The 27,980-nt window shown below is 41.8% G+C and overlaps 1 protein-coding gene and 1 long non-coding RNA gene across 2 annotated transcripts in view; one reads left to right on the plus strand and one right to left on the minus strand.

The window, feature by feature from the left end:
• CDH13 (cadherin 13) overlaps nucleotides 1-27,980 on the plus strand; it is a 1,002,245-nt gene that overhangs the window by 198,182 nt on the left and 776,083 nt on the right. The window lies entirely within an intron of this gene.
• LOC139082495 (uncharacterized) lies at nucleotides 1,593-27,940 on the minus strand. The gene is made up of 3 exons (XR_011538551.1): nucleotides 27,846-27,940; nucleotides 18,722-18,805; nucleotides 1,593-1,784 (listed from the first exon to the last, which is right to left on the minus strand). It is a non-coding gene; the product is annotated as an uncharacterized lncRNA (long non-coding RNA).

Here is a 27,980-nt window from a genome sequence, read left to right on the forward strand (position 1 = left end):
GATCTCTTCATTAGATAAAGCCATCAATTACAGCAGAACGCTCATTATTGGCAAGCTGGAGACCGGCTGCTGTCAGGGAAGAATGGGCTCTCATGGAAGGTTGCAAACTGATGACTATTTAATCCTTGAACTTCGATAGCAACGGTATTAGTTGAAGGTCTGTAATGCATTCACAGTTCTCCTCTGACATTTTCCCCACATCATTATTTGTCTGGTTTTACTTTCAAATTCCCCACAGGATCATTGACATGAAATTCTGAGGGGAAATTTGGAACATTAATGACTGTTTAAAGCAAATGAGTAAGTGTCCTTTCCAAGAGGAAATTACCTTTATGGTGTTGGCATAAGGCTATTTTTAAAATTTACGCTAATGAGGAGGCAACGCAAGGTAGATGGCCAAATTTCCCCGGCTTGGAGTTGGCCCACGCAGCCACTGTGAATTCGGCCTTGGTGAGCTCTGTGTGGCCTTGCAAGGCTGGTTCCAGGCATAGCGGAAGGCCTGCCCTCTCGGCATCCCTTCTTCCCATAACTGCTTATTGAGAGCCTTGGTGAGCAAGGCACAGGGTTGGGCACTGGGCTTACAACAGTGAGCAGAGATGGTCATGAGGCTTGCTCTCTCGCAGGGAAGGAAGACCCTCACTCCTACGTGTCTCAACCACAAACATAAATAAGGACCCTGAAAGAGGGAGACTGATATTCTTGAATAACAGAGGACGCTGACCCCTTTTTGGGGTTACAGAGGTCATAGAGAGCTTCCCTAAAGAAGAAATACTTGCCCTGAATCCTCAAGGAAGTGTAGGTTCTAAAGAGGCAAGGAGCCATGTGGGAGCAAGTCGTTTCAGGGAGAGGGAAGTACAAGTGTTCTGCAACCGTATGTGCCCCTTAGACCATCCATGCTGCTCAGTCCTGGGGTTCGCAGCTCCAGTGATGTGAGAAGCATGCTCCCCCACTGACTTGGCTCCCATCCACAGAAGCAAACGAGTTTTCCTTGGTGACATCTATAGCTAATGCATATTGAGTGCTTACCACGTAGCAGGCAGTGGTGTGGTCCAAGGGCTTTACATGAATGAACTCCCTTGACCTTCTAGAGACCTCACCTGATTAGAAAAAGTGGCACTGACAATCATCAAAAGAGAACCCAGGTTATTCATTACAACAGTATTTGCAAACAAGCAAACAAATACACAAAACTTGAGGCATCCAAAATGTCTGTCAAAATGGTGTTGGTTGAATAAGCAATGGAACTTCTGCACAAATGAGTGCTATGCAGCTTGAAAAGAAATGAGTATAGCTATGGACTATTCAGGAATAGCCTCCAATACACTATTCAGGGGAGAATGTAAGATGGAGAAAAGTGTGTAGCATGCTTTTGCCTACCTACAGAGGGAGGTAGATACAGATTTATATACAAATTTCCTTTTTTGTTTTTTAAGAAAAGGTAGATTAAACTATAATATTTTATAAAAAGGTTACTGTTCCAGTTATCTATTTCTGTTTAACAAAATTAGTAGCTGTTAGAATGAACACTGTTTTATTATTATCTCTCACAGTCTGGGGTTGTCTGGGCTCAGCTGGGTGGGTCTCATGCTTACAGTGAGTAGCTGAGGCTGGAATCATCTGGATCATCAAGGAGCTTGCTCATTCACATGTCCTGGTCTGGAGTGGGAAGACTCAGACAGCTGGGGTTGGGCTGGAAGGGCTGGGGCTCCCCAGGCATCTTTCTTTCTCTCTGTGGCTTCTCCAACCTGGAGGCTTCTGGGTAACCCATCTTCTGACACAGTTACCTGAAGTGAGAAGTATGGAAAAAGTACAAGGGAACAGGAAAAGAAATAGACTTTTCTGAATAAACCTTATTTTGTAACTTAGAAAATGAAACTAAATAAAAAGGTAGTTATAAGGTTCAAAAGTCAGAGAAATGATTGAACCTAAATGTGTACTCAGGTAGTGACGTAACCCCAGGAGAGGATCTATCCCCAGTGATTTTAAAACACAGTAATTTGGGCCGGCCCCATGGCATAGTGGTTAAGTAAATGTTCATATATTTTGTCTCTGTCCTTTCAAAAAGCATGGAAACAGTGACCAATCCTATAGCAATGAACTTCCTTAGCAAATAGATTATAGTTTCTAATCACCATTTCCCAGCAAATGCAACCAAGCCTCCTTGGGAAAATGGTTGATTTCATGTCTAGGACAGGGATTGTGTGAGATAAATCTGTAAAATTTTGTCATATCAAAAAGCAAGGAAGGTATCTGGTGCTATTCGGGTCATGTCCTCATGTCGTTTAGAGACACCAACATCAGTAGACCGAAGGTGAGACAATTTGAGTATCAAAATAAGATGAGCAATTCCATAGTAACACGTTCATAACAGTAGGAAAAAACTGAAATTACTTGTTGGTCACCTTTCACAGATGGTAGAGATAAACTCTTTGTTTTAGAAACTGATAAATGAAGGGAAAGAATAAAACAGTTATCCTGCCTTTCCTTTAAGAATGGCACATGGAGATAATTACATAGTTGATGAAGGGAGTTTCTTTTTACAGTTAATAAATGATGAAGAAATGGTAGAATTTAAATATCGTGAATTCACAACCCTTACTTAATGAATGGATCTAGACAATGGCTGTCAGTGTTTTCTAACATCATAAGAAGGGAGGCCAGCCAACATCTGTATTTCCTGAAGGAAATCCACACCACCACCGATGAAGTGGTTTTGAGTTAAAAGATATTAAACTCGAATCTAGGCAAGCCTCCAGGATATAACCACCTAGTTATAGGAAACACGGTAGGCAGGTGAACATGTTCGGTGACACCACGGAAATGGAATCGGCCAAATCTATACTGTGAAAACAACCTAGATTATGAATAGGGGCTCCATGAATTAAAAAACACCTGAGAGATATATCAATTAATCATGATGTTTGGCCCTAATTGGAGCTTGATTAAAAATAACCTGTAAAAAGTTCTAAGATAGAGAAATAGAGACACAGACGGGATACTTGGTGACATTTAGAGACTCGTTATTTTTGTTCAGGTGCAGTAATGTATTGTGTTTGTGTTAGAAAAAAGATCCTCGATCTTTTGTAGACTTGTTATAAATATTTACAGATTAATAGTATGATATATGGAATTTTTTTAGGCCAATCTGGGGAAGTAGATGGGTGTTCAGTTGAACCAAGGGCAGCTATGACCTTACTGTTGAGATCACATTTAATGTGATGGATACAGAGAGAGGTTCAATATATGATCCTCTCTGCTTTGGTGTTTCCTTGAAATTTTCAATATGAAAATACAGCAAAAGAAAAAAATTTACAGGGATAAAGGACTTTCTTCTTTTCAGAGGGTTTCTCATCTATGATTTTGGTCAGTAAATATCAGAAAATGGTCAGATGGCGCAGGTGTGTCTCACCTTAGCCTGCCATAACAGTGAAGGGACACCCAGCCCTTCAACCCCATCCATAACCCTGTTTTCACAGCCTGAATTCACCAGGAAAATGCCAGAAGTTTACTTTGTGTTGTGCTATCTTTAAATAATACCTCACTTTCTAGGAACAAAGAAGTCATTCTTTTTCTTCATGCTTCAAAAAACAAAATGATAGAAAAACTTCTCGTTAGCTGAAAAGTGTTTTTGATCCAATTTGAATTTAGTAATAGTGAAGACTAAAATCTCCTTGGCCTATTTCTCCTAGATCTAAACAATTTTAACAAATATTTTTAAGATGCATTGTCTGCTAAAGGAGAGGTGATTCTGATTCTGAATTACTTTGCTATAAATAGCCACGCAAGAGCCAAATGAAAACCTGAAATCAGAGAGTTGCTTTTGCATGAAGTCAGACTATTTTAGATCTGTAATGCTTCCTACGTGGCAGAAGGCTTAAATTGTCCAAGTTGAAATTCTGATGTTAATAATGAATGGGGACGAGGATATGAAATGGTCATGTGGTTTTTATTTTCTACATACAATCTCAAATTCAATCCCAAACTTGAAGCATTGATAAAATTTTAAATGTTTTAGTAATTTTAAATTGTTCAATGCTGCACGTGATTAGAACCCCAATCATTTTAAAAATAGGTGCCTCTGTTATAGGTACATGCATAAAAAGTCCTCCAGAAAAGTTAAATTACTTCACTCATCTCAGGAATAGAATCCCAATAACTTCCAGATTGAAGCACTTATGGAAAAAAAAAATGAAGTACTCCAGTAATTTTAAATTGCTTCATACAATGAAAAGTGCCTGTAAATTACTGAATCTGGCAATTTGTTCCATAAGCGTTTTTGATTTGTAAGTAACTTAGTGGAGTTGCTGGTGAAATAGTTTGGCAGGTACCTTAGATAATTTCAAGATTGAGCATACACATCCAAATGTGATTAAAATGTGGCATTAGCAGATATTGACCACAGGAAAGGGAGATGGGTTTTCAAATTTCAACAACTGGAGATGCTGAGAGAAACTATAGAAGATTCTCAGGGGACTGGGGAAAGGTACTAAGAATGCAAAATTGATCTAATTAGAGAAAAATGCCACATGGTTGGCTTTGGAATGATTCATCAAGCCTCTGGCACGTTCTGCTTACCCTCTGCCTGATGATAAAGTAGAGGTTATTTCTATCTGTGGACACATTTAGCTCATATCTCACCCAGGCAACACAGCCTCAGCCTTGCTCTGCTGGTGCTAATTTCTTTAAAAAAAATAATAATGCTAATTTAGTAAAATATGCTCATTGGGCTTTTAGGAGGGGATAGAGAATTTCCATTTGTAATTTTCCAGGTAGACAATGCCTTAATCATTTTGTGAACTCTTTTCTGATAGGATGGCTTCATCTGTACTGTTCTGGATAAGAATTCAGAATAAGTTTCCAGCTCTGGGCTCCAGAGACAGCTGCAGTCTCCAAGGATACCAAGGGGTCAGTCAACGGTCTGCAACCCAGAGAATGAGGGAGATGGAGTGAGGGGTTCTGAGCAATGAACCTTAGCAGATGATTGGGAACGGGCCACTGATGATTTTCACGACGTATTGATAAGTGCCGAAAGCGAGGGTGGATGGAGAAGTAGGTCCCACCCTTCTTAGAAGGATGCTACGGAATTGACGTAATCAGTAGACAGGGCTAAGCTGGCTTCCTTCTGGGCAGTGGCTGAACTCTGTGGTCTTTGGCTTCAAGAATCAGTCCCCACTGTGGAGAAACTGAGGCAAGACATGGAACCTCTGGGAGGATTGGGTCTAAAAACTGCTTAAAAAGATCCTCAGCATCAATGCCCTTTCCTCCCCAAGGGAATAGGCCAGGTGTCGATTGGGTATTTGAACACAATAATAATGGGTAAGGGGAAAATAATTGTGAGAATATATGGTGTGGGATGGTCAAGCGCTGTGTGCGTATAGCATGGAGACAGAGCTGCCTGCTTGTTCACCATCAGATTTGTCACGCTGAGGGAGATAGAATACTCTACCTTAGGAGGTAGGATAGGAGTAGAGTGACCAGCCATCCCTGTTTGCCCAAGACTGTCACACTTCTAGCACTGAAAGTCCTGCGTCTTGGAAACCTTTCAGTCCTGGGCAAGCAGAGACAGTTGGTCATTCTGTCTTGAGTAAAGAGGATACATTTTCTGGATGGGTTTAGTCTGGTAGTTTAGCTTGGTTGCATTTGGTTAGAAAGGCTTCCACTAGGACAAGGCTTTCAGTCTCATCACAGAGCTGTTTCTGGAGCGATATCTAGAAGAGAGTGCAGGAGTTAGAGAGTCAGCTTGACCCCTGACCTCTGCTGCCTCCACAGTAACTCCTTTTGTATCTGTTTGACATACTGGGCTTCTAGATCAAGTTTCATGGATTAGAAGCTTCCACAATAAACACAGGGTTGGAATTTTTAGGCTAGGGTCATGGGCTTCAGAAAAAGTTGGGGACAAGAGATTTATAAACACGTAGCAGCACATTGTCGTGAGAATGGTCCATGGCAAATGGTTAGCAGGGGTTAGGAGAATCGAGTCAAGTCAGCCAGGGGTTGGGCAATATACATGCACATGTGGACTGGAGAGACATGAGAAAGCACCATCAAGGAGGAATTCATCTTTTCTTTTGACTTAATTTTTCTTATCTCCTCTCCCTCCATCCAAAGTTCTTCTCCCTGCACATCTAGAGCAAGGAAACATATAGCGTTTACCGCCACCTGACTGTGATGATGGATACAGAAATATGCACATTGGGAGCGCTGTCTGCCTCCCCGTTATACCATTTATGCACTCTTGGGCTCAGAACACCTCCCAGGCAGCAGGGGCCGGAATTGCATTTGCCTTCATCCCACTTCTGCTTTCACTGCTACCCAAGAGGAAATAATTTGATTTGGGGCTGCAGGGGGTAAGGCGGGAAAATGCAGTGGGAAGCCAGAGAAAATCAGCAAGAAAATTACTAAAAGGGGGGAAAAAATCCAACCGGCTGCAGATTTCCTACAACATGCGTTAATGGAATTCTGTTCCTTCTTACACAGCTGTATTCAGTTTGTTTTACATTGTTTGGTATGTAAAAGGATTTGGCTTTGTGTTACAGAACTAATTGCTTACTGGATATTACATGGATATCAAAATACTTTATAAATATTAATTAATCTTCACCTAATTCCCTGGCAAGCACAAATAACCAGTGGCATATTTATTGAATGTGTAAGCAATAATCTGATTCTTAAAGACTTGTTTTCTCTGCAGAACCTTCCTCACCATCTCCATGTGTCCAAACGCTTCCCCTCCTTTGAGGACCTTATCATATGCCACTTCCATAATCATTGTTAGGAAAATGATAATAAAGACAGTGTTAAGGGTAACCAGCATTATCATTTACTGAATATTCACCATTTGCCAGGCCCTGGGGTAAGCATTTCGTAGTATTATCTCATTTAATCCCCACCACAATCCTGGGAGGAAAATGTAATTATCATTTTTTTTCTTCCAGATGAAAGAACTAAGTTTCTGAGAGCCAGATGGTGGCAGGGCTGGAATCTATACTCCACTCTGTCTGCATGTAAAGCTAATAAGAGCCACGCTGCTGCATCCTCTCTGATTCTCATTTTGCCTTAGCACTTGTTGACTCCTCCATTCATTTATTCCCTCAAAAGTATTTATTTGATGGGCCGGCCTGGTGGCACAGTGGTTAAGTTTGCACGTTCCGCTTTAGCGGCCCGGGGTTCGCTGGTTCAGATCCCGGGTGTGGACATGGCACCACTTGTCAATCCATGCTGTGGTAGGCGTGCCACGTATAAAATAGAGGAAGACGGGCATGGATGTTAGCTCAGGGCAGGTCTTCCTCAAAAAAAAAGTATTTATTTGAATGCCAGCTCTGTGAGAGACACTGTGCTAGACTCTGTTATTGTTATGACACATGTCACGTTGAATCTTGAGTAGTAATTATGGAACTCAGCACCTTTTCTATCCTGCCATCCTTTGCGGTCCCCAAGAACAGCAAGCAGTGTTGTTTGTATCAGGCGTAGGGCCAGGTACAACGATCATTCTTGCACAAGTGGAGACTGACACAGTGAAAGTGAAGAGGATCTCCAGTTTTATTGGCACATGAATTGGTGAGGTGGGAGAGCGCTGAGAAGACAAGAGAATGCGCTCTCTTCCTTCCCAACACTCATCATATATATACTTACATATTTCTTTGTGTTCTCACCTGTTCATTGTCTTCCTAGCTTGACACTCCCTGAGGGCAAGGACTATATCTGTTTCTTTTAGCACCATATACCTACTGCTTAGCACTGTATCTGGCACATACACATTTGTTAAATTAATCTGTGAATCGTTCCATGCATGGAGGAAGTCCAGTGAAAATGCTATTATGTCCATAACAGCCGTGGAAATAATCCCAATCCCAGGCAGAGTCTGGCTCTTTTCTGGAATGCACAGAGCTTTTATTTGGCAAGATGTGGAATTGCCATTGAAGGAAAAACTGTCCCATTAATATATTGCATATAAAAATATACCTGGTATTCTAATGGGCCTGGTACACAGAAGGTGCTTAAAAAATCTTCCTTGGAGCTAAGACTGAACCACACCTTGTGGCTAAATTCCCTGTTTACTTTCCCTTATTATCTAGAGCCTTGCTTCTCAGAGTGTGGTCCATGAACCAGTAGCATCAGCATCACTTGGGAGCTTGTCGGAAATGCAGACTCTCAGGCCCCACCCCAGACCCACTGAACAGAATCTGCTTTTTGGTAACAAGATCCCAGATGGTTTGCATGCACAGTGGCCTTAATCTAGGGGCTTCTTTCTGGTCAGTGGTTGTGATTTGCAAGTTGCCAGCATTTCAGAAATATCAGTTGAAATCATACATTTATCCTGGGCTAGACTGACATGAAGTTTCTCTGCTTTGAGGCAGAATACTATCAACTCAGCTTGGTTGGTTACCTAAGATGCTTCTATGTGACAGTTATGTATATCTTTAATTTTTTGTAAGTGGTGGGGGTGGGGAGGCCCTGGGAAATGAAATAATTATTACTTAATAACTGCAGTTTGCTTGGAAGAACAAAATTTTTCAAAGAAACGAGAAGCATCAGAAGGAAACAACCAAAACAACAACGCAAAGGTTTCCTGATGATAAAAGGGCTGTGGATCCCAGCTGTGGATCATGCTGCCCCAAGAGAAACCAACCACGAAATAAATACGAGGCAAAATAACAATAACATCCAGGTCATTTCACTTAAGAAACAGAAGGAGAGAAGAGGAAACACATTCTCAGATACAAACATTCTGTTGATCCATATGCTCCCATGGACTGGAATTGTGAAGACAACCTTCCTAATGATTAATTGAATTTCTCACCTTTTGTTCAAATGCCTTGGCCCCTTGGTTTTTAAATAACATCTAAGGGCAAAAAAGACCCAGGACTTTGCCAAATGACTTTTCACGATGCAATGACATACAGGAACACCCATGCTCCTAGGTTCCCTCTGTTAACGGTGAAATTATATCAAGAATGACCTTTTGCAGGAATAAAACCCATAATCATGTGGAATGTGGTAGCCGTAAAAGATCAACACTTGGAAGCCAAAGCAAAATCCCACATACGATAAATTAATTAGAATAGAAGTTACACAAATCCTAGACCGTCTATGTGACCCCTTTCTTATAATTACCTCTTCTTTAGAAGCAGAATGGAATCTTTTATGTATGAAGATGTTACTGTTGACCTTAAATGCATTAAGAGTCAAGGAGACATTTTTCACATATTGAAAAGAAGATTTGATTGAATGCTTGAGGTGGCCTAGTGAAATCTCATTAAACCACTTTTTATTTTAATTCATTATAAATGGCAGAATATTAGCCATTAATTATGAACATCAAACCAGTTAGAAAATAAATTTGGCAATGTCTAGAACTTGCTTTTCAACCCTAATTAATGCACTGTCTTTCTCATAGTTTTAAGTGTTTTAGAGTAAATAAGTACTTATGACTTAGGTGTAGCTTTGATCTGCTCCTCTTCCTCCTCTTCCTCCTCCTTTTTGTTGCTCTATCAACGTGGTTACAAAAACCCAAAAGAAAATCACAAAATGTGGTCTACCGAACATATCTCTAGGCTGTGTGAAGCCTGCTGTCACTACCCACAGTTATAATTAGATTTATGAATCATGTGCAAGAGTCACAGAGAAACATACGAATCTAATACTCTTTCAACTACTACCATCACAAAAGGATGAAAACAAAAAGAAATAACAGTTTAAAATCATTTTGATAACATCGCCGTGTTGCAATAAGCTCATCCATCTAGATCAGTCAGCACTGTATACTCTGAAACACAAATGGATAGAAAGAAAATGAATTTCTTGATCATCTAGTGGTTGCCAACCACTGAAATGGTATACAAATTTGACTGTACCAAGGAAGATATTCAGATGACAACTCCAATTATTGGGCAACAGATGCTATGAGACTGTGTTGGGAAGAATTCTGATGTTGGATCCAGCCAACGTCATAATAATGTAGCAATGGATTAGCAATGTCTGTTACATGGGTGAGCAAGAAAGATATGACGCATTTACTACAAAATTCCCACCCTGGAATTATACCTTTTTATTCCTAAAATAAGTCAGTATGTTGTGGTAGCATTCCCAGATGGCAGGCAGAGGGAAAACTGATGTGAGAGGCCAGTTGACACAGATCCATCTCCCAAGAGCCTTCTCTAATTTGCACAGCAACCAAACATCTCAGACTTTGCAGAGATTTCTCATTTCAAATGTTAATAACATCAGTAAATATGTAGTACTTCCTTACCATGCACCAAGCACATTAACCTGCCTGTTCTTCCACTGACCCTGCAAAATAGTTAAAGTAGCCCTTATCATGGATGCACCAAACTTTAGCCCCGGGGAAGAAAGTGCCTCAGTAGAAGCTGCATAGATAATAAATGGAGGCATCAAGATTCATATTCCGGTCTGCTTGACTTCAAAGTCCACATTCAATCGAAGAACCCAATGGCCTCTTGCTATATTATTTTGATCCCCAGGGACTCACTGTGTTGTCAAATTCCTAGTTTGGAAATCATGCTTTAAATGCATCCCCTTTGGCTTTCTGTTAACCACTCAAGGGACTTGTGTTGCTTTTGCAATCAATGGGGATGGAAACTGATTCCATTCTCTCCTTCTCTCTTCTTCTGTGTCCGGAGAAGAGCCTAGTGCCAACCAAGCACTTCATAGAATCTATCTTCAATTTGCTCCAGTCCTATAGAATTCTCAGGGGACACCTGAGCTAGAACCAAGGCTTGAAGGAAGCCCCAGTTCTAAGCAAGCCAACAACTCAGGGGCTACTTAAGAGAGAAAATGGAGTATGAGCATGGTGAGGGTGTTTTCACAGTTAATGCCCTTATAGTGTGAAAAGATTCTATATGGGAGCCTAGAGCAGATGCATAACTATGCTATTGGCATTTTGTATTTAACAAAACACCTTTCCTGAGAAATGTATTATTTGCTTTGTGGGTGGGGAATTGTCTCCGAACCCAATCAGCATTAGTCACTGGCCCGTGACTATCTCATTTTTAATAAATAATAATTTTCTCAATCCAGCGCTAGCCAGCTCATCTACCTTCAGAAGATAGGTTACGACTCCTTTGTATTTCCTATATTAATAACCTTGGCATCAGAGGATTAACTCTTGATGCGCTGAATGCAATTCTCGCTACTGCATCCCTGGAGGTCTTTTTTCCCCTCACCTGACAGGCTGCTTGTATCTTTCAAATGAATTTGAAGGTCAGTGCTTGGTGCATGGAAAGCAGGGACCTGCACCAGGCGCTGAGCTACAGTCAGTCCTTGGTCATTGTTGCTGAAGGAGAGAATTCAAAATCACAGGGCGGCCCCAATCACTTATGCATTCCTTTTGTTTATCCATCCAAAGAGCACAGGTTTGGGGCCAAGCATGGTGTGAGGGCTATCTGTCATGGTCATGCGGCCATAAGAAAGATTCCCCAACGAAGAGAAGAAGAGAAAGTAAGAAGGCAGCTTTCCTCAGTGGAGCATGGTGATTAAGAGGAGGAACTTTGGAGTCCCACACACCTCGCTTCAAGTTCCACCTTGCCTCTTTGCAGCAGGACAACTTTGGGTCTCAGCCTCAGTTTCCCACAGTGGTCACACACCAAATATACATCTGCTCACACAGCTGGCTCCACAGACTTGGACTGCTGGATCCATGGGGCTGTATGTTGGATGTTTTGAAGCACATTATGCTCTAGAAGAGAGGTCTGCAAACTGTGGGTCACATGCAGCCTGCCACCTGTTTGCATACAGTGACGAGCTAAGATGCTTCTTGCATTTTTAAACAGTTGCATTATAAATGCTTGTATGAGTACCTACATAATATCCTCAGTTTTGACTCTTGGTCCACAAAGCCTAAAATATTTACTACTCGGCATTTTAAGAAAAAGTTATTAGACTCCTGCTTTGGAGCAACGTTGTGCAATAGAAATCTAATCTGAGCCACGTACATACTTCTAAGTTTTCTGGTATCCACATTAATAGAAGTGAAATGAAACAGGTGACATTAATTGTACAATATTTTCTTTAACACAGTATATCCAAAGTATACTGTATACATCATTTCAACATGTAAGCAATGTAAACATCACAAATGAAATATTTTACTTTTATTTTTCATCCCAAGTCTTTGAAATCCAGCGTGTGTTTTGTACTTACAGCCCATCTTACAGGCACCTGTGGCTTCTGTATAGAGCGGCCGCTCTACAGAGTTTGAACGAATTTACCCTCCTTCAGACTTTCACAGAGAAAGCTCTACGCTGTGTAAATGTCAGTTGCTTCTCTCTTTACAAGGTCACAGAGCTCCTGGGTTTAAAATTCATGGCTGCCCCACTTTTACATGCAGCGGCTGCATTCAATGCTGCAAATATGGTCCCCACCCACCCAGCAAATTTCCCAGGGAAAGTGAATCCAGTTGCTGTCTCCTTCGATCAGGTGAAGTGATCCTCTTTCTGCCCTTATTCTTGCTCTATCATTTCCTAATCTACTGCTGGGTAGTTGACCCAAAAGGGGCAGTAGCTGTGTATAACCCTAGGATCCCAGACTGTGAGAAATCACTCTGCCATGGCAGAGCTGACCAGCGGCCTCCTCATTTCTGGTCTCCAGATAGGACTTTCCCCAGGCTCCGAAGGTCTCAGCTCACACACAGGAGGAGGCCGGCACTGCCTCGCTGTGATGATCAATCTATATGCATGCTTGCCTCCAGCAAACCGCAGACATTTAATTCTTGGCCAGAGTTTCATCAGCTCAATCAGTCCATGACAATAAAATGAATATATGTCTTGGTCACACCAGGAAGTCTTCCCTGCAAACACCCCAGGAGATCACACTCAGAGCCCCAGAGCCTCCGTGTACAGCAGAGCCCGTTCACTCAGGCCCTGCTCATCAGAAGTTCCGTGATTCACTCACAGCATGTGTCATGCGTCTTTAGTAAAATGTTTGAAACGTTTTCTTCCTTTGTGGCTTTCCAGGGCTTTGAGCACGAATATGAGTTTTGCACGTAGAAGATGCTTCATTCACATTTATTGAGTGAATGAGTGATTGAATGGGGAATCATTTCCTGCTGTGGTTCTCAAAGTCCCCCAGGCACCGGAGTCACTTGGAGGGCTGTGAAAATACACATTGCTGGGTCCCACCTCCAGAGTTTCTGATTCACACAGTCTGAGGTGGGGCCTGAGAATTTGTATTTCTAACAAGCTCCCAGGTTGTACAGAAGGTCCTGATCCAGAGACCACACTCTGAGAATCACTGATCTAAAATTTAGTGTGGCTTTACTTATTTTGAGTTTTGACCGATATCGACCCTCATATCATTCTTCCCACCTCTGGTGGAAATTCCCTGTCTCCAAACATTCCCAGATAAGTTATCCAGTTCAGAATTTCTCCAACTTAAATTTCTTATATGTGTCTTTTTAATGGAACCACATTCTCTTTAGTGTTTACTAACTTTTATTTAAATCGATTTACTATTTGGCGCAAATATATTTAGAAAGGAAATTTTCTATCACTAGCATAAACAGAAAATCAATACTGCTTACTATAAATAGAAGATATGCATTAAAATAAAGACGATTATTAAAATAAAAAATATTCATCTGAATATACTGCTTAAAATTATCTCACATACTACAGTGGTATATGAAACCCACCTGGAGAAATATTGATGACAAAAAAGGTCAAGTCTAAAGAGATTTTTGATTTTTTTGCCAAAAAGAATACAAATAAGTTCCAGAGCAATGGATATGATAGCATCTTGGCATTTTCTGCTGCTGGCTTTGAACAGCAGGCATCACGCTCCATTCTGAGGCCACTAATGCCGAGTTCCTACATTCTATGATGCCTTAGACCTGGCTTAGAAGGGGCCTATCCCACTCATGCTTCTTTGTGACAAGACGAACTGAATTCAATTCAACCAATAAAGTCATTCTAATTTGCATTTTCATAACCCACCCTTCCATTCTCCAAGTGTGACTTTCATTTTTAGGACAGAGTTATTCAGTCAATGGATATGCAGTCCCTTTAAAGGGATGTTTATCACCCTTGAAGAATCGTATTGCCAAATCTTAATAGTCTTTCTTACAACAAAGGCTCAAATTCACTATCAAGATGAAGAGGTGGAGCTTGAATGAGCTTTGCTGGAGCATCTCATGATAAAATAGATTAAAATCTTAAAATGGGCTAACCTGTTGCGGTGGATGTCAAACAAATATGCAAAAATATCCTTGAGCGTCCTGCAGGGTATGTGTGCACTGTGAGTGAACGCAGAGGGCAAATCATTGGAGTGGGAGTTAGACCACTTGGATTCTCCATCAGGCTCAACTGGATGACCTTGAGTGAGGTGTGGAAACTCTCTGAGTCTTGATGACTTCGTCTGCAAAATGGTGGTGGGGATGACAGGGAGGGGTTGACGACATCCAAGACTTGTGGCGAGGATGGGAAAGTCCATGTAAAGTGCTTCCCTTGGTTTCTGGCTCAAAGAAAATAAGTGAAATACAGACCTGCCATCTGTGTCAGGGGTCCCCCAGTCCACCTCCAGCCTCAATGATTTGCAAGGAGGACCTACAGGACTCAGGATGTAGTGATACTCATGGCTAAGATTTATTGCAGGGAAAGGATTCAGAGCAAGATCAGCAAAGGGAAGATATGCACGGGTGAAGTCTGAGGACACTGGACGCAAGAGCCCTCTCCCAGTGGAGTAGCACAGTATGAACATTCCTCCAGCAAGGAGTTGGGACAATACGTGGGAAATGTTGCCAACCAGAGAAACTCACTAGAGATTGAGTGCCCTGGGCTTTTGCTGGGGGCTGGTCACAGAGGTGACTTTTTTTGCTACTTTTGCCTGGTACGTAGCAAAATTCCAGGCTGCCAAAAGGAAGCAGTTGCTCAGCACAAACCATACTGTCTGTGCAAACAGTTTAGGTACAGTGAGACACCCTTATCAGTTAGGGCAGTGGGAAACCTCCCCAGATCCAAGTTCCCAGATGCCAGCTAAGGGACAACCTTGCAAGCAGGCCATTACAAGGTTGCAGTCCCAGATCTGCTGGCTGTGTTAACTCTTTTCTGAGCAGCATCATAGGCCATAAGGCCTTGCCTGACTCTCTGGGCTCATCCACTGTGCTACCCTCCAGAATGCTCTTCCTCTGACCTTGGTGTGACAAAGTCCTCATCATTCTCCTCATTAAAGACTCTTGCCCAACTGCCATCTAATGTTATTCCTCTTACCCCAACATCCAGTTTTAATTTCTCTGTAGAATTTACCACTCTCAAATTATTCTCTGTAATTATTCTTTTTACTCTTTTATTGGTATCTCTTCTACTGGAATTGAGCCCCATGGGGGCAGAGATGTTTTTCTCTATTCCGCTTGCTATGTTACCATGTTCTCTCCAGTATCTACAGGACTGGCAGGTGGTAAGTGCTCAATTAATATTTGTCACTCGGATATTGAGAGTTATGAAACATTTAATTGTTCTCTATCCCAAAGAATAAACAAAACCCCTACATCCTTCCTGTTTATTAATTTAAAGTATTTTCTTTGGATGTTGTCAAAAGTTTTTAAAAAAATATTGAGTTTGCAAAAAATTGGCCCAAATAATATTGTGAAGAGGCTGAGTGCCTCTGGGCTTTTCAAATCCTATCTTTCCATAATTGCACCTTCTCTGCAGGAGCCTAATTCAAAAAGGGCTGCTTCACGGATGGCTGCTTAAGAAGCTCATGGTTTTGTTTACACTCAGAGCAATTGTGGGGTGCCTCCGTTTTCAACATTTTGGCCTAGGGTCTTCCACTAGTTCTTCAGTTTGTGACTGATGTCAGTGGTAAGGGGTGTGCTGAGTAGCTTCATTGGCTCCCCCAGGTCTACTCTTGTTGCTTGTCCACCTTGCCTTCTGCCCTGTATGGAGTTCCCCTGCTTTCTGGATTCAGGTGGGCTTAACCCAGGGGTCTGCAAACTTGTTCTTAAAGGGCCAGAAAATACGTATTTTAGGCTTTGCAGGCCATAAGGTCTCTGTCACAGCCTCTTAGCTCTCCACTGTAGCACGAATGTAGACATAGACGATAGGTAAGTCAATGAGCATGGTTGTGTTTCAATAAAACTTTATTTACAAAAATAGGCAGTGGACTGGATTTGGCCTGTGGGCTGTGATTTGCCAATCAATGCTTGAGCCAATGAGGTCTAGGCCAAGAGCTCAGAGGGAGGGAAGGGAGTACGTGTCTGCAGGCTGCTGTGTTCCTCCACGGGGGATCACAGCTCCTCTTAGGGCACCCCCTCCATGCAGGTCTTTGTCGGGTCTGGAGACCGTCTCCTCTCCTGGACTTTCAGGCTTACACTGATAAGGTGTCCCACGGTTACTGTGATGCTGCCCTCTGCCCTGTGCCCCTTCTCCCCAGTTCAGCCCACACTTTTACTTGTTTCTATATCCCTCTCTCCTCAAATGGCTCAATTCGAGTGTGACATCAATTTCCTGGTGGGGCTAGGGTATCTGGGACTGAGGAGTTTCCTGAGATGTGGGACTTTAGTCACTAAATATCAAACGGTCCTGGGAAAACCAGGGTGATCGGTCACCTGAGCTGGGACCCAGCTCTCCCTACTCCCTGGTGCTTTTCTCACTGTCCTTTTCTGGCCCTCAGCACCTCCTGCTTGGGTGCTTGCCCTCCTGGCCATATAACAGATACTAGGGCAGATGGGGCCTGCAGCCATCACAACAGGCACCTCTCTGCTTGAGCTTGACTGCCCTTAGAATAAAGTGTGTAGCCGATCTCTTACTCCCTAGGGAGACTCTAGCGCAGTCTCCTAGCCTAGTGTGAGGGGCCTTCACGTGATCATATTTTACACTGTACAGTTTGTGAAGATCCCTTTTCCTCCAACTTTTACTATGGGTGAGATATACTATTTTTCTATGAGAAAAACCAGACTTACTTCGAAAAAGCAGTAGGATTATCAGAAACTTTGACTATTGCATTAATCCAGCTTGAGTGGAAAATATCCCAAGAACTGACTCAGGAAATTTCGGGTAATTGAACTTTAGGACTCAAATAGGCATGAGAAAAAATTACATATCCTTTTCAAACTATTTTGGCTCAGATGTTTCTTTCTTCTCGGTTCAAAACCTAAGACATGTGTGCTTGTTGGGGAGAATAGACTGGCTTATCCACATCTGAATTTAATGCAGTTATGTTAATAGGACGGGTTTGTGACTTAGTGTATTTGCATCTACATATATCTTTTTTGTTTGTTTTGAGTGAGGAGCACGTTGAAGAGGCTTCGTGCCTCTTGTAGAGATTAATGAGGACGGTGATCATTTGCCACTGCTATGAAGCTGAGGGAAGGGATGTCCTCAGTCTTTGGAGACCAGCAATAAGCCACTTTTATCACCCTAAAATGCCTGTGCCTTTGAACAAGCAGGCTAAGAGGAAGAGCCTGATGTTCTGAAAAAATATGAACTTGAGTAATGGAGCAGGCTGACTCAGCTCCCCAGAATCTAGAAGACAGTAAATATGAAAGCAGTTTCAAGAGGAGAATCCTGGAGACTTTTTATGGTGGCGGTAGTTTCACCGTCACACAGACAACCTTGCTGCAATACATTCAAGGGAGACTCTTTCCTTAGGAATATTCGTAGATGAAGAATGAAAGCTCAGGTGCTTGGGGACCCCAAGAAGGTAATGTAAAAGAAAGAAGAGGCCTGGTTTTGAGAAAAATCTATATAAAGATGTGAAGGCAAACCAAAAATCACTTTTAAGTTTAATTTAGGAAACCAACAGCACAACTGAGAGAATAAAAGGCAATTGATACTGATGCTGGGGACAGGTAGGGAGGGACATGGACTGTGGCCATCTAGAGATGAAGCTCTGGCAATCAGGAGGAGATCCTTATCATCCGTGGAGTGTTGGCATGTTTAACACCAATGCCGGTGCTGTCTCAAATCCAGATACTTAGTGAAAATCCTTGATGTTTAAATGTTAGCAGTAAATCCACACCCTAAAGGCCGTCTAACAGATATAGTGGCCATATGGGGCCTGCCGGTCATCATCATTTTCATGCTGTCTGTTAGATCCTGTTTGTCCTTGGAACAAAGTCTGTAGCTGATAGTTGCGCATTGAGAGAGGCTCTACTGTGGCTGCCATGTCTGTGCTCTGAACATCGGTATGTACTATAGACAAGCTTTCAAGGTCAAATTGATTATCCTCCAGCGTAGCAAAGCAGCAGCTTCCTAATTATGTCAGAAGGCAGGATTATCTCTGATCATTTGAGCTAGGACTCTGGATAAAACATCAAAAGCAATATTTAAATAACACACCGTCACGAATCAAGGATTCATTGCATTTTCTCTTCGTATAAAACCAAATTATGGTGGGCCATTTTGCTCCATCAGTAAGGGTTTCCAGGCTGTTTTAACTCGTATGTAGTGTAACCCCATCCTCGATTACAAAATGTCACCCTGGGAAGGAGGAAAGCTCGACTCAGTGTCATGGTGGTTCATATGCATAAAAGCTCTGCAAAATCCAGGCAAGTTCTTGGCCCAAACAGCCCAGAATTAGGAGCTGGCACACCCAGCGCTGTTCTGGAGCTGCTGAGCTCATAGCAGCCAATTGTGCACATCTCTCCGCAACTCCATGGCCACTGACTTCATGTTGGTGGCTTGAAATTGGCCATGATGGGAGTATTTCCACCATTGATGTTACAAGTCAAGGCATATCTTTCTTGGAGAGCCAGTTGTTAAACACTTACCAGGATTCCCCTGGGCATCTCTCACTGCTGGAGGGCCTCCCTCTGTATCTTCCTTGACATTATATTACTATCTTGCTTCCTACTCTAGAAATGTAAAGCAGAAAAAAATGCATATTAATTTGTTTTCTAGTTCCTATCTTCTCAAGAATTCTTACCTTTTATAAATAAAATTATAATCGAGGACTTGAGAAAATGTTCCCCATCCAGGTAGCTCCGTCTTGAGACATCTGAGTCCTCCTGAGTAATAACTAGTAACAGCACTCAAGTGGCAGTTCAGGGACTACTATCCCTCATAGTCCTTCCTACTGTGCATCTTCTTATGTTTAAAATATAGGGGCACACAAGCAAAATCGACTAAATCGATGTGTCCAGGACAGTGGCATCTCTAGTGACCTTACCCCCTGACGTTGAGTTAATTGCTTCTCCTTTTGCTTTTGCTACTAGATTACTTACTCCATTCTTACACTGTTAATTGTGTTTTAAAAGTAGGTCCTTACAAGGGCCCGCCCTGTGGCACAGTGGTCAAGTTTGCACCCTCCTCTTTGCTGGCCGGGGGTTCGCCAATTTGGATCCCAGGTGTAGACCTACACACCGCTCATCAGGTCATGCTGTGATAGGCATCTCACATAAAAAATAGCAGAAGATGGGCACAGATGTTAGCTCAGGGCCAATCTTCCTCAACAAAAAGAGGAGGATTGTTGGCAGATGTTAGCTCAGGGCTAATCTTCCTTGGGGGAAAAAAAAGTGAGTACTTACATATGTCTTTCCTATTGTGCTCTGTGTTCCTAAAGGGGCCTTGTCTTACTAAGTTTTGTATATCTTGGCACTGAAACATAGTAGGCCCTCAATAAATGTTACTTACATCAATGAGTGAGGTCTCCAGAATATGATTAACTGGCATGTAAAGAGCAATCATTGCAATTCCTTCTGATTTAGGTAAGTGAGTACGTGGAGATATTTTTCTATTAATTGCATGTTAGGCAATTAGGTTTTAAATAAAAGATGCTATTACACTTGATCCCATGGGATGATACATGGTGTTCTGCTAACACCATCAATTCCTTGACTTCAACACCAAGTTTTGCTGGGCTTATTTCTTTTATTCTGGAACTTTTCAAAGCGACAACCTTTAGCAGAAAAAAACAATTTAACAAGATAGACATTTAGTTCAATAGAAGAATTTTCCCAGTGTGAAAAAATAAATTACAGAAAGGACTTTGCCTCTGAAAGATAATTAATAAAAACCTTCCGGTGTGGTGACAAATCTGACATCTTGTCTAATGTCTGGCAGAGAAGAAAGTGTTGAGAGTTGCACGGTTAGAATAAAATGTTCCACTTCACAGCAAGGCCAGACAGGATCTGATAATTATTTCTGAGCAAGAAAAGGTCATAGTCTAGTTGTTAAATTGACACAGTATCAGGCCTGGATATGTAGCTATTGACCATACCCTGGTCAACGAAGAGGGGTCTTCGTTTAGATTTTCCTGATTTCATAGGTAAATATTGATAGGGATATGGGTGATTATAGAATGACTCCCTCTTGCACATTTTGGGGCATTTGTTTGTTTATTCATTTGTTTTTGATTTCAACTTCATTGAGGTATAATTGGAAAACAAAATTGTAAGGTCTTTGAAGTGTACATCATGGTGGCCTGACACATGTACACGTTGTGAAAAGATTCTCCCCCATCTAGTTATGTAGTTAGTTTAACGCATCCATCACCTCACATATCTATCACTTCCTTTATTTTTATCTTTTGAGGAAAACATCTGTGTTCCAACTTCGCAGCAAACCCCAACCTTACAGCACAGTGTTATCAGCCAGAGTCACCATGATTTACGTCAGAACCTCAGATCTTATTCATCTTATAGCTGAAAGTGAGCGCCCTTTTACCAACCTCTACCTGTTTCCCCCACCCCCTAGCCCCTGGCAACCACTTTGCTACTCTGTTTCTTTGAATTTGGCTTTCTTTTTTTTTTTTTTAGATTCTGCATATAAATGATACCATGTAGTATTTGTCTTTCTCTGTCTGGCTTGTTTCATTAGCATAATGCCCTCAAGGTCCACCCATGTTGTAATAAATGACAGGATTTCCTTCTTTCTCATGGCTGAATAATATTCCATTGTATATTACATACATATATATGTACACATTTCACATCTTCTTCATCCATTCATCCATTGATGAACACTTAGGTTGTTTCTATACCTCTTGGACATTTTGGATTGAAATTGTGTCTAGAGAACTTTTCCTTCCCCTTGTATCAGCTACTCATGGGCTGTAGTAGGCTAAATAATGGTCCCCTGAACATGTCCACGTCCTAATTCCCAGAAGGTGTGACTATCACCTGGATTACCCAGTGGGCCTGATGTAATCACAATGGTCCTTATAAAAGGGGCACAGGAGAAGTCAGTTAGTGACAGAAGCCAATATGATGATGAAAGAAGAGAGACAGAGAGAAAGAGATGAGATGCTATGCTGCTGGCTTCAAAGATGGAGGAAGGAGGCCAGGAGCTAAAGGATGCAGAGGACCTGTGAAAGGTGGAAAGAGAAAGGAAGCAGATTCTCCCCTGAAGCCTGCTGAAGGAACACAGCCCTGTGGACCCATTGTAGACTTTTGGTACCCAGAACTGTAAGACAATAAAATATTTTTTAGGCTACTACAATTTTGCTAATTTAATACAGCAGCAAATGAAACTAATACAAGGGGCATGTCTTATTTTGGGTTCCCCTGAATCAGAGCCTATGACAAAGGACTACATACAGGTAGTTTTCTTAGGGAGGTAACCCAGGAAGCTGGATTGAGGTGCAAGAGCGAATGCACGGAAGGAGGGAGAAAGCCAATGTAATGAGGTGTCATTGAGATCACTGCTGTGGACAGCCAGGGCTCAACCCACGGAGACCTCTGCGTGGCACACGGAACGTCTCCCAGAGGAGTCCATCTGGAAGAAGGCAGTTGGGGCATTTAACTAGCTGCCATTTCCCTGCATCGAGGGCAGCGTTGTGGGCTGTCCCTGGAGCATTAACTCCTCTGCATTTCCCAACTCTGCTTGACCTCACATTAACCCAGCTCCTGCAGTCTAGCAGAGAGCCCCAGAACAGAACGTGAAAAGATTCCTCTGCAGAGAAAGTCTGAGCTCTTAGGGAAGTGTCCACATAGCAGTAGCTGAAGTGGGAGGTTGGCTGAGGTGACAGACTTGGGAATCAATCTTCTGTTGGGCTGAATCCTCAAATCGGAGGCCTATTCATTTAGAAAATTCCCTATCTGATGTCTCCATGGATTTAGGGTTTTATGTGTAGACCAGACAAGTCTTCCAGCGCCTGGCATACAGTAGGTATTTAATATTTGCTCAATTGAACTTCCTGGGCTGCCAAAGCTCACCCAAGAACATCTCATATAGGGACTCCTTTGCTTGACTTACGGGAAGCAGGTCTCATCTGGCACCGCTAATTTAATTACTAAAATTTCACCAATAGACATAAATACTACCCACTCGAGGGCAGGTACAGCTGCTAGTTTCTGCTAATGGCCAGCAAGCCGTCTTCCTAATTGCATTAACTAAAATTCTTATAAAACTCTATTTTTCTTTTAAAATTTACGATTGAGTCCAGTTGATTAATCCTGGAATCTTAATAGTAAAGATTTAATTTTACTTAGAGAAAAGTTGTTATTTCATCGAGTGGACTTTTTTGGCTCTGTTTTAGCCAGACTCAAGGAGGACATGCCTGGTCAATTCAATCCTATTTCGAGATGACAAAACACTTTCAAATAATCTTGAAGACAACCCAGAGCTTGCTATCACCTGACAAATTGCTCCATGTTTCTTCAACTGTCATGCTTTGGTGTTCGCATTTACCAAACCCCTGCATGGAACATTCTTTCTTATACTTTGCCACTTGAAAAATGTCAATCATCTTTCCACTACAGCCTCATCTATAACATGGTCCCAGTTCCCATTCTCATCCAAAGAGTGTGTTTCTCCTTCTTCTGTATTTCCAAAACATCTTATACTCCTCTATATTAATAGAAATAATAATGATAATTTGTATCATGTAGCACCTGTTATGAGCCAGTTCCTGTCTTAAAAAATTTGATTCATGTTAACTCATTGAACATCACAACCAATGATGGTAGCTACAATTATTGGCTATGTTGTACAAAAGAAACTAAGGCACAGAGAAGTTAAATAATTTGCCCAGGGCCACACTGCAACTAAGTGGTAAAATTGGAATTTGAACTCAGGTAGTCTAGGTCAAGAATCTTTGCTTTGAACTACTTCCTAACTAATTCCCAATATGTAGAAATATTATATTATATTATTTGCCTAAGTGTCTGCCTTTCCTTCTAGATAATAAGCTTATCAAGGGCTTTGTTCATTTCTCCATCTCCAGCATCTAGCCTAGGGACTGGCAGATATAGAAATTTTAAATTGACTAAGGGAATTAATGAAAAAAGTAAACCCAACCTGTCTGTCATAGTAGCAGATCAAAACACCCCATCACTTGAAAGGTACAATTGCTAAGACAAAAGAAAGGAGACTATGCCTATTTGTGCTCAGGAATGGAGCACTTAGACAGTTATTTCTACATCATGACTTTCTGACGACCTTGTCCAAGAGTTCCAAAGTCATGACTCTTTTCTTATGTTCCCTCTCTTCTTTCTTCCTTCAATTTCCCTCCAGCCCTCCTTCCTCTTTCCCACCTCTGTTTCTCCCTTTCCATTGGTTTGCCCAAATTATATTTACATATTGAAAAACGAAGCAAACAGAACCAACATTTTCTGAATGTCTACTGTGGGACCAACACTGTGGTAGACTGTGTGAGTTTCCTGTTGCTGCTGTAACAAATTTCCACACACTTAGCAACTTAAAACAACACAAATGGATTACTGTATGGTCTTGAAGGTCATAAGTCCAAAATGAATCTCACTGGACTAGAATCAAGGTGTCAGCAGGGCTGGATTCCTTCTGGAGGTTCTAGGGGCAAATCCTTTTTTTCACCTTCTCCAGCTTCTAGAGGCCTCTTGCATTCCTTGGCTGGTGGCCCCTTCTTCCATCTTCAACGTCAGCAATGGCGGGTTGAGTCTTTCTCACACCACATCAGAGACCTGGCTTTCATTGTCACATCTCTTTCTTCAAGTTTTCAACTCTTTCTTCCATTTTCAAAGATCCTTGTGATTGCATCAAGATAACCCAGGAGATTCACTCTGTTTTAAAGTCAGCTGATTTTCAACCTTAATTCCTCTTTGCCACGTAGTCTAACATATTCACAGACGCTGGAGATTCAGTCGAGGCCATCTTTGGGGGACCGTTATTCATAGTTTCCCTTAATAATTTGAGGAAAAGATACTGAGAAGCATTCAGTTAAAAATATGGTCTAGAATATTGGTCTCAAATTGTATATGAAGGCAACAACAGGAGTCACCAAATTGGAAGTTTCTCCCCTTTTACCTTCCGAAGAATCACAAAATCATTTCTAAGTGTCTGTTACATTAACGACCATGAAGGTGGCAGGTGCTCTGTGTTTCTGGGGCTATAAAACACCAAGAACATTCTAAGGAGGTCAGTCTCAGGGGGAGTGCGGATGACAGGAGCTGACACTCACAGTAAGGATATCAATATGAGCCTGTGTGTGTGTGCATATATGTGTGTGTGTGTAGGTGGGTGTGCACGAGCATGTCTTTGAACTGCCTCTTTTCTCCATGCTTTCCCTGCAGGCAGCGTGACTTTATAAATCCTTCCAGGACTCTGGGTTTTTAGTCCTTGGCAGGATAAAGAATCAATCAAAATACATTGCTGTAACATTTTTATATCCTGCAAGTGGGAGATAGTAGCCTTTCTTCCCTGCCAATCTAAGCCCCTCCAAACTGATTCCAAGAGACGGACTTTCACAAGAGTAAAGCAGAGGTGTTTTGTGGCAAGGATAAAGTAGCTGTCCATCCACGCTAATAGCAAAAAGTGAGTGAGTCAGTGAAAGGAAAACAACAAGGGGCCAGGAGCTGCTAGTGAGTTCGTTTGAAAAAATACCATTTTGGAGTTGGCTTAAGAGAGGATGAGGTCTGAGGTTGTTCACAGCCTGCTGAGAGAATTATTTGTGGCAGGAAGTGTCTCCCTTTTTATTTATGGCTGCTTCAAATACAGTTGTATTAAGCTTTTCTTCAGTTCTGATATTTCTCCCTGGCCTCTGGGATGTATCTGTGATGCCTTGCTGGTAGAAGACCCTCTCCCCTTGTCCCTTCCACGTTTCGTGTATAGTCAGCCAGGTGGGCTGCCAGAACAAACAACTCTTAGTCTCAGGGACTGCTCAGTCATGGGTAGTTTTCTTGTTGGGCAGCTCTCCAAGGTACTTGTCCTCTAAGCAGTGACTGATTTCTGGGCTCCTGCTATTGGATGACTCCACCATCTTAGAAGACCTTCCTTTCTATTTTCATAGATGGGGAAGAGGTGGTATTTCAGGGACCAGGCCCAGAAGTGGAAATATTTCCACCTTCCTTAGGCACAGGGCCAAAATTACCACAACAGAGCTAGGAGCACACGGCTATGGGTACTATTATGACAAGTAATCAGAGGCTCATAACAAGGAGAGTTCTTTGCTTGAAGACCCTTTTTCCAAAGTGTAAAGCAAGGGTTGCAAACTTGAATGCCTAGAGGGGCAGACAAGTGTGTAATTGAGTCAAGTGAGGGGGAGCAATAACATAGGGAGTAAAGCAGACAAGGACAGCTTGGAGAGGGGCAACCTATATAACATCATAATTTAACTTCTATGACAGACTGCTCTGGCTAAACTAACCACATCTGCTGGCCACATCCATCCTATATGCTTCCAGTTGGCAACCTGTAGTCTGGGACAGAAAAAATCATTTTTCTGGAAGCAAATTCCAAAGTTGGCTATGTTCTTGAATCAGTATCTGTCAGGATAAACATAAGCCCTTTCTTTTTAAAAGAGAAAGCTCTGAACAGCAGCAAAGAAATAGCAGGTAAAAAGAGTAGCAGGTGTAAAGAATGTGATGTGAGGATTTGCCATCCGTGAGTAAGTTTGGGGCAGTGGCTCGTATATGGAGGACAGAGCTCTGAGCCGCCATTTTAAAGGATGTTTCGTGTCCTGCAAAAGCCACAAGTCTCAGCCCACAACAGGCATTGATGTTCTCGTTGTGCAGTTGATCTCAACATGCAGACTTCTCCCTGATCTTCTGCCTGATTCAAGTCCCTGCTGTTTCCCTTTGAATATTTCTAGCACAGTGTCTCCTTTGAGCAGTTTTATAGTAATAACAAAAGCAATATTTTGATGATATTTATCAATGTCTACCCTGGGGAATATCAGTGAGTCAAGTATATTGGTTTAAACATCATATACAGAAGTAATAATAATAATGGCAGACATTTATTGAACAATTACTATGTGCCTGATACTACATAAGGCTCTTTACAATAATTAACATAAGATACTATTATTATTCCCATTTTCCATCTGGGGAAACTGAGACACAGAAGATTACTTGGCCAAGGTTACATCTGATAAATGGCATCTGGTAAACTAGGATTCATACAGAACCAATGTGGCTCTGTCCTGTGCTTATAGTCTGTCTGAACATGAATCTGCTTTCATAAGCAGGCTGATTGTAATTTTCAAATAATAGAAATCCTTTGGTGATCATAAAATTTGATCATTGCTGAGCTTTCAAAGGTGTATTGGTTGCCTGTTGTTTATGAGGTGCAAGCTAATGCATAAATGAACAGAAGAACCATATAGGAAGACCGTTATTGCCATGGCATTAAAAATAAGTTTGGAGTGTTGTTCATAATGTATATTCTGGAAATGTTAAAGAGGGTTTGGGGAAAAGTATATCCAGGTAGTATATTTATAAGACCTACATCTGATGGTGTTGGAGAATGGGCTGTCCGAGTTTGGAGTACTGTCCAAGTATTCACTTTTAAACTCATGAATGATGATTCTTCATATCCCACTACCAAACTCAGTGAGATTGAAATTGAAGTGTGGATGTCCAGGACAAGTTCATGCACAGACACTATTTAAAATCTGCTAAAAAGTCAAGGGACAATAGCAGTAACTAGAATATTCTACCACCCCTACCCAGTGAGACATTCAGCTTTGGGGAAGTTCTAAATTAGTCTGGATTCCTTTTTAAATGCAGTTTTGTAATTTCAGAGATGTGTTATATGAAACCCAGACAGGAACAAAAGACTTTACATGAAAGCAAAGAGTGTGTTAGTTAAAAGGCGAGTCTCTATTCCTCTTGGCCAATTCTGACCCATTTTTGAGATTGAAGCAGAAATGTCCCCTCTGTGGGTTTGCCTTCCCTAACGCCCTAGACGAAGTGAGACTCCCTGTCCCCAGCTTTTACATGCTCCTGAAGTGACCTATAATTTCCTTTCAAGTTAAAACTTTAATTTTAGTTACTCAATTAATTAAACGATGATTTGTTAATGCCTCTCACCTTTTCTAGTCCATGTTAATGGTTCACACTTACTGACGACTTATCCTGTGTATCACTATTCTAATTGCTTTATATGCATCATCCCACTGGATCGACACAGCCCCTCTCAATGCACATCTTATTTTCCATATTTTTCTAGAGGAGAAAACCGAGACACAGTGGCCACGAAAAATGCCAAATCACACAATAAAGGACAGAGCCAACATTTGAACCAAGGAAAATGAGTCTAGAGTTTGTGCTTTTAACTACTGTGTTATTGTGCTTCTCGAGAAGCTCCACGACAATGCCTAGCAAAGTGCCCGCTGAATCCCTGGAGTTTAATGAGTATTTGGGAATAAGGGAATGAATGAATGCAGAGAGGAGTGAATGGATGAATTATTTGACTAGTTCTCACCTCACTGAGTCACACTTTGCCCAGGACACTAGTGCATGCTTTTAGATTATAAAGCATTTAACCTGAGTTTTGACTGATGGATGGAGTGACCTGAGAATTTGCAAAAACAAAGCTGAGGCTCTGGGAGTCCTGCCACCACTCCCACCCTCCCTGAGGGTCAGCAGCTGGAAAAGCTTTATTTTTCCTTTATGACTCCAGAGGAATCCTGAATAGAGCCTGCCAAGGAATCAGGAAACTGGGCTGCAGAGAGACAAGAATGGGGACCCAACTCACCTGTGTCCTCAATCATTTCTGGATTCTTAGGCTCAAGATCCCTGGAGAAATGCTGTCTCCCTTAGTTCCTCTGGGATGACTGGTTTACTGTCTGGGTTTTGAAGGCGGAATTAGCTGATTAGAAGGTTAATGTAT

The sequence above is a fragment of the Equus przewalskii genome, chromosome 3 (genome assembly GCF_037783145.1).
Source record: "Equus przewalskii isolate Varuska chromosome 3, EquPr2, whole genome shotgun sequence".
NCBI lineage: Eukaryota > Metazoa > Chordata > Mammalia > Perissodactyla > Equidae > Equus > Equus przewalskii.